The 11,611-nt window shown below is 42.1% G+C and overlaps 1 pseudogene; it reads left to right on the plus strand.

Annotated features, from left to right (window-relative positions):
* The window catches only part of LOC113273223, a 138,555-nt pseudogene extending 136,010 nt beyond the window's left edge, over positions 1-2,545 (plus strand).
* The last annotated feature ends 9,066 nt before the right edge of the window (positions 2,546-11,611 follow it).

The following is an 11,611-nucleotide window of genomic DNA, read 5'->3' on the forward strand; positions in this document are numbered from 1 at the left end:
CGTTAATGTAGTAATATTAAGAAGTGGAAGACAAGTTGAGGAGCCGCAACAACAAGGTTCTAATCAGGATACAGGAGCAGTACGTGTACCAAATGACGATATTGAAAAGGAAGTAGAGGCGGAAACCGTACCAACGGAAAAGCCAACCTCAACTGGCCAACCTAAGGACAAGGTTCCCACTTTTACCATACCACCTCCTTTTCCTAGTCGTTTTGCCAAATCCAAGAAAGAAGCTCAAGACAAGGAGATCATGGATATTTTCAGCAAGATACACATCAACATTCCATTTATTGAGGCCATTAGAACCATACCCAGGTATGCCAAGGTTTTGAAGGATTTGTGTACAAGGAAGGATAGGTTGATTGCTAATGAGATTACTCAGGTGTGCGAAAGTGCTGCAGCTATGTTACATAAGAAGATGCCTACAAAGTGTGAAGATCCTGGTGGTTTCACAGTTCCCATTACCATTGGTAACCGACGATTTGAGCGTGCTTTGCTTGATTTGGGAGTTTAAGTGTTATGTCAGCCGATGTTTATGATTCTTTGAATCTTAGACCTTTAAAAGAGGCGAAGATCACTATTCAATTGGCTAACAGGTCCAATATATATCCTAAGGGAGTCGTTGAGGACGTGTTAGTTTAAGTGAATCAGTTAATCTTTCCGGTTGATTTATACATTGCGGATATGCACAATGGAGATAATTGTTCATCTACTTCGTTACTTCTTGGGAGACCTTTCATGAAAACTGCAAAGACAAAGATTGATGTTGATAGTGGTGCACTCACTATGGAATTTGATAAGGAGATCATACGGTTCAATATTTTTGAAACCATGCGTTATCCTAGTGATGTTCACTCAACTTTCTCTATTGATGTTATTGGTTCGTTAGCACAACAAATGTTTGATTTGAACGCTGAATATGAACTTGGAGTTGTGTTATGCAATAACATTGATGTGGACGTTCACGGGCAACCGAACCTAGACGTTAACTTATCCAAAGATCTAGTGGAGATGTGTGGTGCCTTAACAGCGCTACAAGAAGCAAAAACGGGTAATATTTCTTATATTTCATTACCCATAACTAATGAGGTTCCTTTACCTTCTATTGTGCAGACACCGAAACTAGAACTGAATCCGCTTCCAGAACACCTAAAGTACGCTTACTTGGGTAATAAAGACGAACTTTCGGTGATTATCGCAAAGAACCTCACCCAAATACAAGAAGAACGTCTACTTAGGGTTCTGAAAGAGCACAAAACGACCATTGGTTGGACAATTGCTGATATCAAAGGCATTAGTCTATCCATGTTCATGCATAGAATCCTAACGGAATATGATTTTAAGCCAGTACGTGATGATCATCGTAGGCTTAACCCCCCAATGATGGAGGTCGTGAAGAAATATATCCTCAAATTACTAAGTGTGGGGGTGATTTACCCAATTTCTGACAGCAAATGGGTTACCCAGTTCAAGTGGTGCCCAAGAAAGCAAGCGTCATTGTTATTAGAAATCAAGATGATGAAATCGTTCCTACAAGAGTTCAAACAGGATGTAGAGTATGCATAGACTACAGAAATCTTAATACAACAACGCGAAAGGATTACTTTCCTTTTCCTTTCATTGATCAGATGTTAGAGAGATTAGAGAACATTCACATTATTGCTTTTTGGATGGTTATTCGGGGTACAATCAGATTGTTATTGCACCAGAGGATCAAGAGAAGACTACTTTCACTTGTCATTTTGGTACATTTGCCTATAGACGAATGCCATTTGGTCTTTGCAATGCGCCTGCCACTTTTCAGAGGTGTATGGTTAGCATATTTTCTGACTATGCAGAGCGCATCATTGAGGTATTTATGAATGATTTTAGTGTTTATGGAAATTCATTTGATATTTTTTAAAATCTTGAACTTGTGCTTAAAAGATGCATAAACACTAATCTTGTTTTAAATTGGGAGAAATGCCATTTTATGGTAGACCATAGAATAGTGCTCGGTCATATTGTGTCCTATCGAGGGTTCGAAGTTGACAAAACAAAGATAGACTTAATAAGAAACTTACAATATCCCACTTCGGTGAGGGATATTCGTTCTTTTCTTAGTCATGTAGGTTTTTACAGGAGGTTTATCAAGGATTTCTCCAAAATCTCAATGCCGATGTGCAAATTATTGCAAAAGGAGGTTATTTTTGACTTCAACAAGGAGTGCAAGGATGCCTTTGATAAATTGAAGGAATTGTTGACAACTGCACCAATTATTAAGTCACCAGATTGGAGTTTGCCATTTGAATTAATGTGTGATGCAAGTGACTATGCAGTTGGAGCCGTTTTGGGTCAAAAAGTAGACAAGCTGCCTCATGTGATTTACTATGCATTTAAGACCCTAAACGATGCACAAATCAACTATTCTACAACCGAGAAAGAATTTTTGGCTATAGTATTTGCACTAGAAAAATTTAGATCCTATTTGGTGGGTACAAAAGTGATTGTGTTTTCTGATCATGTAACAGTTCGGTACCTATTAAAGAAGAAATAAGCTAAGCCAAGACTTATACGGTGGATACTACTATCGCAAGAATTTGATTATGAAATAAAGGATAAAACAGGTGTTGAAAATACCGTTGCAGATCATCTTAGTATACTTGTTGTTTTCGAAGAAGAATTTCCTTTACAAGATCGTTTTCCAGACGAACAACTTTTCTCAATTGAAGATTCAACACCTTGGTATGCGGATATAGTGAACTACTTGGTTACAAGACAAGTACCTAGTACAATGTCTAATTTTCAAAAGCTTAAGCTTAAGAAAATAGCCAAGTAGTATGTTTGGGATGTGCCCTACTTGTGGAAATACGGTTCTGATCAAATCATCCGCAGGTGCGTACCTAATTCTGAATTTCAATCTATTCTTACTTTTTGTCATACTTATGCATGTGGTGGTCACTTTGGTTCTAAACGTACCGCTTTCAAACTACTTGAAAGTGTATTTTATTGGCCTACCCTATTTGAGGATGCATATATTTTTTTGCAAATCTTGTGATAGATGTCAAAGAACGAGCAATCTAGGTGCTCGAAATCAAATGCCACTCACACCAATTATTTCTATTGAAGTATTTGATGTGTGTGGGATTGATTTTATGGGTCTTTTTGTCAATTCTAATGGAAAATTTTATATACTTCTTGCTATGGATTATGTTTCTAAATGGGTGGAAGCTACAGCCACCCCTACTAATGATTCTCAAGTTGTTTGTGAGTTTGTAAAGGAATATATTTTTTCTAGACATGGTACACCAAGAGTGGTTATCAGTGATGGAGGTTCCCATTTTCAGAAATCCTTCCATGCTCTACTCAAGAAGTACAACATAACACACAAGGTTGGTACGCCGTATCACCCACAAACTAGTGGGCAATCCGAAATCTCAAACCGTGAGATTAAATCCATTCTTGAGAAAACCGTAAACACTTCACAAAAAGATTGGAGTTATAGGCTTAATGATGCATTATGGGCATATAGAATGGCGTACAAAACACCGATTGGTATGTCTCCATATTGGTTGGTTTATGGAAAAGCTTGTCATCTTCCGGTTGAATTTGAACACAAGGCATTTTGGGCGATAAAGATGTGCAACATGCATTATGACAATGCGGGGAAACAAAGGAAGTTACAACTCAATGAGCTAGAGGAGATACGTAATGATTCTTATGAGAGTTCTCGTATTTTCAAGGAAAAGACGAAACTTTTCCATGACAAGATGATTTCTCGAAAGAATTTTGTTGTGGGTCAAAAAGTTCTTTTATTTTATTCTCGTCTTAAACTATTTCCTGGTAAGCTAAGGTCCAGATGGATTGGACCGAATGTTGTTACTAATGTTTATTCTCATGGCGCAGTTGAAATTTCTAGTCTTAGAGATGGAACAAATTTAAAGGTGAACGGCCATAGATCGAAGCCATATTATGAAAGCATTGCTTATGTGGATATGGATGTGCAAGAATTTCATGATTATTTCCCTTTGGAGGAGTAATTAAAAGGATGCCAAGTCGGGTTGAGGATATTAAACTAAGCGCTAAATGGGAGGCAACCTATCGGCTTTGTATTTCTATCCCTTTTTTTTTTAGTTTTCTTAGTTTTGCATGTCATATCTTGCATTCCCATCTTAGACTTTACAAGTCCTATATGTATAATGAAAGTTTTTACGAATTCTCATCAGAAAATTCTGACTGCGCACTTGTCACGAAAATAGATCTCGAGACTTCATATGGAGTCCGATTTGAGTGTTTGACCCCAACTTTTAAAGAGAACAGATCATCTTTCTTTTCCAAAAAGAAAATCTTAATTTGGAGCGATAGGCCTGGACATTTGAGTCTCGGTATTTTTCCAGAACTTTTTCAGATTGCATGTCAGTCAGTCCGGAGGCCATAAAAGTCAGACCATTTATTGAAACACTGTACCATTTTGACACGTTATATAAAAGACGTAGGTGAACAACTTTTGTTTAGGATGTTTTTCATAGTTCCCTACCCATTGGTACAGTTTTTGAATTTTTCAAATGTCAGAAATCAAAATTTTCGGTTTTGAACATTGAGGACAATGTTGAGTTTAAGTGTGGGGGAGCATTTAGTATCATACTATATGCATATGCACTTAATATATAATACTATTTGATTTATTGTATTCTTGAGACTTCATATTTTGGAGTTACTTATGAGCTATTTAGGATGACACTCTAAACCTTTTCAGGTTGAAACGGTTCTTACAGTTGTAGATTGAGTTCCACTTTATCGTTCTAAATTTTTTTAAATATATATGTTCATAATTGAATGCGAAACTAAGCTATGGTAGTCGTTTGAAAGATTCATCCTCGCAATTAATCATTACTGAATCACTTTCTTTTTATTTTTGCAGGTATATGTTTCTCTAAAGTGATTTGGTGGGATCCTGATACTGCTGTGGATGTTGTAGCAACGTAATCATTGATTGAGTATATAAATCCCCATAGATAATTGTCTTATACTCATAAAGAGTGAGCCGAAAAAAAAAGAGAAAAAAAAAAAGAAAAATAAAGAAACATGTATATAAGGCTCCTCTTCATTTATCGACACTTGGATAACAATACGTGTGAAATGTTGTCCCTGTCTCCGACGCCTAAGCAAGCGTGGAATGCAGGATCCAAGGCAACTATCACGTATTTGATGAAAAGGAACATGCTCTTAGAGTATCTAATCATGTAGTCGATAAAAATAACAACCATATCATCATTATATAGCAAGTCAAAAAGACTATTGATGAGGTTCTTGACGCTTAGATAGCAGTATGCGTGAAACGTTGTCCATGTCTCCGTCGCCTAAGAAAGCGTGGAATGCAGGATCCAAGGCAACTATCACATACTTGATGAAAAGGAAACATGGTCTTAGAGTATCTAATCATGTGGTCAAGTTAAATGGGTGCTTCTCTCAACTATTGCGCTATAAATAAAACCCTTTGACGACATTCATACAAGTATTGTGGGTAACATCTTTCACTTTAGTCAACATTTGCACACTTCACTATTCTATTTCCATTTTCTTATCTATCTATGTGATTTCAGTATGTGAGTGTTGTGACAAATGTTGCAACAAGTACTATGACTATCTTAGTAAAGTTTTGCAATCAGGTTGAATGTCATATGTAAGTAATTTCTTGTGTGTGATGATTGGAATGTATGTGGGATGTTTGCAGCTAAAGAACATATGTATGTTCATTATCTTATTAGCTACTATTTTGTATCTATCCTTAGTGGTTCTTCCGAGGTGAGAAATTGGATTAGGTTTTGTGGGTATACCTTTTTTAATCCCCCACGAGACTATAACTCGTCCACTAGGGACACCTAAGGGTTGAAAGGCTTGTTATACATGCTAAGTGTAACCGTATTCTCGACGACATGGAGTTGTTGTATTTAGGAGTAGTTTTATTTAGTTTTCTCTAGGACTAGAAAAATCTAAGTGTGGGGGAATTTGATAAGTGCATAATTCATATGATTGTTGTGTCCATTCCATACTTGTTTTAGTTATTATTCTTGCATATTTTCGTATTGTTACTCTTGTTTGCTCTTATTTGCCTCTATTAGGTGAATCATCCAAAAAGGAGATACAAAGTGCTGAAAAGAGGTATGAAGATAAGTATTCCAAGTATCCAAGTGCCAAAGTTCAAGAGAAGTGGAAGAAGTACGACGAAAAGGAGCAAAACGCTCAAAATCAAGAGAAGGGACAAAGACCGATCTTAAATCATTCAAATTAAGGATTTCTCATCACCATCTTTAAGATAATTGAAATATAAAAACAATGCAAAAAGAATGAGATCATTCCGAGTTCGTATGAAGAAGTTGTGGCCAAAACAAGTTTTTATCAATACCGAAGACAGTAAGGTTCGCATACCAAGTACGCATACTTAATTCCGAAAATTTCTGATGGAATTTAAAGTTTACGGACTAGGTACGCGTACTTAGCAAGTTGTAAAACGTGTATTCATACCTTGGAAGGCCTAAGGTCACGTTTGGGATTGTTATTTCGTATTTTTGGGTTGGGTTCTTGAACCGAACTAAATACGTGAAGGCCAAGCAATGTAAACCTATAAAAGGAGGTATTAGGTCATGAATGTAATCACATCAAGAGGTCACGAAATTTTAAATCTTGGAGAGGAGAAAAATCACATGGAGTGAAAGCTAGGGTTTCGCGATTCTCAATCGTAACGATATCTCTAACCTTTTCTTATATGAATATCATGGATGTAGCTATACACCTATTGATTGAGGATGAATTCTAAGTTGTAAACAAGATTTGAGTTATTATATTAATCTAATTTTAAGTTCTTCATATAATTATCGTTTGTTTATACTATTTGAATATTTATGATTGATCGATGGATTGTTTAGGTGGCCAACTAAATTGATTTGTTGATTCAATCTATTGCTAGTATTAAGTTAGGAGATAAGTAATCGTCGAATAACTTGTACACAAGTAGAGAACACAAAACCTTGCAGAGGGATTTTTTGGAGCGATTGTGTGTATAAACAACACTAAAAAGTGGACCTTGATCTAAGAGTCTAACTAGTAGGATCAACCTATAAATTCATAAAAGATAAATCATTCAATTGGATTACACCTTGAGTGATCTACTACTTGGTGGTTCGCTGAATAGAATCTGGTAGGCGAGAAATTCCGTATCCAGTTGTTTGAGGGTGAAAACGATTTCTGCTGATTTCGGTAATTTCGTGTATGTGGGTGAGAAATGAGCTTAAAACCTAAACAATGTACTGCAAGGGAGTACTTTGATTCGAGATATCAATCTTTACAAATCTGGCCTAAACCAAGAAATGGTCGTTCCAGACTTGCTTCGGTCACAAAGTGAAGGAGAAGGGTTGGTCTTAGGGAGGGAAGCGAAGAGAGTGTTGAGACCAGAATAGTTGATTCTGGAAGAGTAGTTGTTTGACGACTTGTATCAGAAAGTGGAACGCTAACAAATTGGGAAGCTAATGAGTGATTTCCGAGTGTTGTATTCTCCTGACCAAAACTTGTCCTTTGGTGGAAATAGGTGAGACCTATTTATACAAATCGCAATGAAACGTACCCTGGTCTCGTAAGAATTGGAAACAGTTGAGTAAATTGAAGGAAGCGGTAATGGGTAACGCCTGGAATTGATGTTTCCATAATGAAGGAAACGTTTCACCATTACTCTTTGTATTTACTAGCCGCCTCACTTTTATGACACTTTATTGTAATGGGCGTAGTGTACGCCGCACTCTGTAAAACTCCATACCAATACCCTGATGAGCATCCCCCAGTTTGTGACATGTTTTAATGTCTCGAGTGTTTTCGTGGAAAACGTGCAGCATGTTGCTATGTGTGGCGTGGCCAAAAGATTTGGAATTTGTAGCCAAGTTGGTGCTGTGACTAAAGAATAGGCATCATAGCCAGGTTGGTGCCGTGACCAGAGAGTTAACATTGCAGCCAAGTTGGTGTCGTGACCAAGAGTTAGCATCGCAGCCAAGACATTGCCACGAGTGGTTTGGTGGCAGGTTTGTACGGATGAGATCTGCATCTCAAGAGGAAGGAAAGCCGTATATTGTTGCAATCCTTCGTTCGGCAACCAGCGGCATGGTTGCAACGCTTTCATGCTCTTGGCACAGCCAAATTAGGGTTTTGGCGCTGTGGCCAAGAATTGGCACCGTGGCCAAGAGATTGCCACAAATCTTTTGGTGGCAAGTTTGTCTGGCTGAGATTCGTATCTCAGAAGGAATGGAAGCCATTGATTGTTGCAACCCTTCGTCTGGCAACCAGAGGCATGTTTGCAGTGCGTGCACGCTCTTGGCACGGCCAAATTATGGTTTTGGCGTCGTGGCCAAGAATTGGCACCGTGGCCAAGAGATTGCCACAAATCGTTTCGTGGCAAGTTTGTATGGCTGAGATTCGTATCTCAGGAGGAAGAATGGCCGTTGATTGTTGCAACCCTTCTTTTGGAAGCCAGCGGCATCGCCGACATGGATTTGGCATAGTTTAGGCGCTGCCAAGCTAGGATTTTGGCATAGTTTAAGCGCGGCCAAAAACTAGGATTTTGGCATAGTTTAGGCACGGCCAAAATTAGGGCTTGGCATTGGGCCAAAAGTTGCCATGAGTTAGGTGGAAAACTAGGAAGGATGAGATCTGCATCTCAGATGGAAGGGTAGCCGTTGATTGTTGCAACTCTCCGTTTGGCAGCCAACGATACGTGGTAGGGCCGGCATGGCTTTGGAATATTTTAGGCGCGGCTAGGGTTTTGGAAAAACCGTGATGTTTGGCCTTGGGCCGAAATTTTCCATGCGTTAGCTGGCGAACTTGGACGGCTGAGATCTGCATGTCAGATGGAAGGGTAGTCGTTGATTGTTGCAACCCTCCGTTTGGCAGCTAGCGGCATGTGGTAGGGCCGGCATGGCTTTGGCATATTTTAGGCGCGGCCAAAATTAGGGTTTTGGCAAAACAGTGATATTTGTCCTTGAGCCGGAAGTTTCCATGCGTTAGGTGGCGAACTTGGACGGCTGAGATCCGCATCTCAGACGGAAGGGTAGCCGTTGATTGTTGCAACCCTCCGTTTGGCAGCCAGCGACATATGGTAGGGCCGGCATGGCTTTGGCATATTTTAGGCGTGGCCAAAATTAGGGTTTTGGCAAAACCGTGATGTTTGGCCTTGGGCCGGAAGTTGCCATGCGTTAGGTGGCGAACTTGGACGGCTGAGATATGCATCTCAGATGGAAGGGTAGTCGTTGATTATTGCAACCCTTCATTTGGCAGCCAGCGGCATGTTGTAGGGCCGACATGGCTTTGGAATATTTTAGGCGTGTCCAAAATTAAGGTTTTGGCAAACCCGTGATGTTTGGCCTTGGGCCGGAAGTTTCCATTCGTTAGGTGGAGAAATTGGACGGCTGAGATCTACATCTCAGATGGAAGGTTAGCCATTGATTGCTGCAACCCTCCGTTTGGAAGCCAGCGGCATGTGGTAGGACCGGCATGGCTTTGGCATATTTTAGGCGTGGCCAAAATTAGGGTTTTGGCAAACTTTGATGTTTGGCCTTGGGACGGAAGTTTCCATGCGTTAGGTGGCGAACTTGGACGGCTGAGATCTGCATCTCAGATGGAAGGATAGTCGTTGATTGTTGCAACCCTTTGTTTGGCAGCCGGCGGTATGGAAGAATGGCCGACATGGCTTTGGTGCGAAGGAGTTGCTGGCACGGTATTCCATTGGCACGGTGGTCCTGCTGGCATGGTTGGCATGCCTTTGGTGCGGAGACGTGGCTGGCATGTTATGCCATTGGAACGATGATACGGCTGGCGTGGTTGGCATGCCTTTGGCGTGGAGACGTGGATGGAATGGTATGCCATTGGCACGGTGGTGCGGCTGGCATGGTTGGCATGCCTTTGGCGCGGAGGCGTGGATGGCATGGTATGCCATTGGCACGGTGGTGCGGCTGGCATGGTTGGCATGCCTTTGGTGCGGAGACCTGGCTGGCATGGTATGCCATTGGCACGGTGGTGCGGCTGGCATGGTTGACATGCCTTTGGCGCGGAGGCATGGCTGGCATGGTATTCCATTGGCACGGTGGTGCATCTGACATGGTTGGCATGCCGTTGTCGCGGAGGCCTGGCTGGCATGGTATGTCGTTGGCACGGTGGTGTGGTTGGCATAGTTGGAATGCCTTCGGTGTGGAGACGTGGCTTGCATGGTATGCCATGGGCACGGTAGTGCGGCTGGCATGGTTGGCATGCCTTCGGCGCAGAGACGTGGATAGCATGGTATGCCATCAGAACAGTGGTGTGGCTGGCAAGGTTAGCATGCCTTTGGCGTAGTGACGTGGCTGGCATGGTATGCCACTGGCACGGTGGTGCGGCTGGCATGGTTGGCATGCCTTCGGCGCAAAGACATGGCTGGAACGATATGCCATCGCCACAGTGGTGCAGATGGCATGGTTGGCATGTCGTTGGCGCAGAGACGTGGCTGGCATGGTATGCCATTGCCACGGTGGTGCGGCTGGCATGGTTGGCATGACTTTGGCGCGGAGGCGTGGCTGACATGGTATGCCATTAGCACGTTGGTGCGGCTGGCATGGTTGGAATGCCTTTGGCGTGGAGACGTGGCTGGCATGATATGGCATTGGCACGGTGGTGCGGCTGGCATGGTTGGCATGCCTTTGGCGCGAAGGCGTGGATGGAATGGTATGCCATTGGCACGGTGGTGAGGCTGGCATGATATGCCATCAGCACGGTGGTGCGGCTGGCATGATATGCCATCAGCACGGTGGTGCGGCTGGCATGGTTGGCATGCCTTCGGCGCTGAGGCGTGGCTGGTATGGTATGACATCGGCATGGTGGTGCGGCTGGCATGGTTAGCATGCCTTTGGCGCAGAGACGTGGATGGCATGGTATGCCATTGGCACGGAGGTTTGGCTGGCATGGTTGGCATGCCGTCAGCACAGTTGGTTAGCATGCGCGGGTAGAATGTGCGGAGACAATGCCAGTTGATACTTGAGGGTTCTGTCGTGGAACTTAGTGTATAGAAAAAAGGTACCCCGGTAATTTTACGCAGACATGTTGAGTGGTTCAATAAATGTGCTAGTGTCGACATTATTACTCAAGTGTGACGTCACTGTTTTACTAAGATTTTATGATTTTAACCCTAAGCTCAAAATAACCATCAACATTAAGTCCCCTGCTTAACTCGGAACATGGGAATTGTTGTGAGGTAAGCATAAGATGGTGACAGACAAGGACAAAATCGAAACGGCGAGTCATGAAAATATGGGCAGAAAGATCCGGCTAACCTTTTTCGGGAGCTAAAGAGAATCCATGACTCTTGAGTTGGTGGTTTTGCGTAAATTCGGCTCGTGGTGCTACTGGCTAGGCCGTGGAGTGGTAGAGATGGTTGCTTCCTGAGATGCAGACTGTTGGCGTCAGCTTGGAAGGGAGCCGCTAGCATAGACTTGGCGCGAAATGGAGCCATCGGCGTTGGTCGGCTTGGAACGGAGCCGTCAGCATTGGTTGGCTTGGAATGGAGCCGTCATCATTGGTCGGCTTGGAATGGTGGAAATTGTCTTCGGTCCAGGTGAAAACT

Source organism: Papaver somniferum, chromosome 4 (genome assembly GCF_003573695.1).
Source record: "Papaver somniferum cultivar HN1 chromosome 4, ASM357369v1, whole genome shotgun sequence".
Taxonomy (NCBI): Eukaryota; Viridiplantae; Streptophyta; class Magnoliopsida; order Ranunculales; family Papaveraceae; genus Papaver; species Papaver somniferum.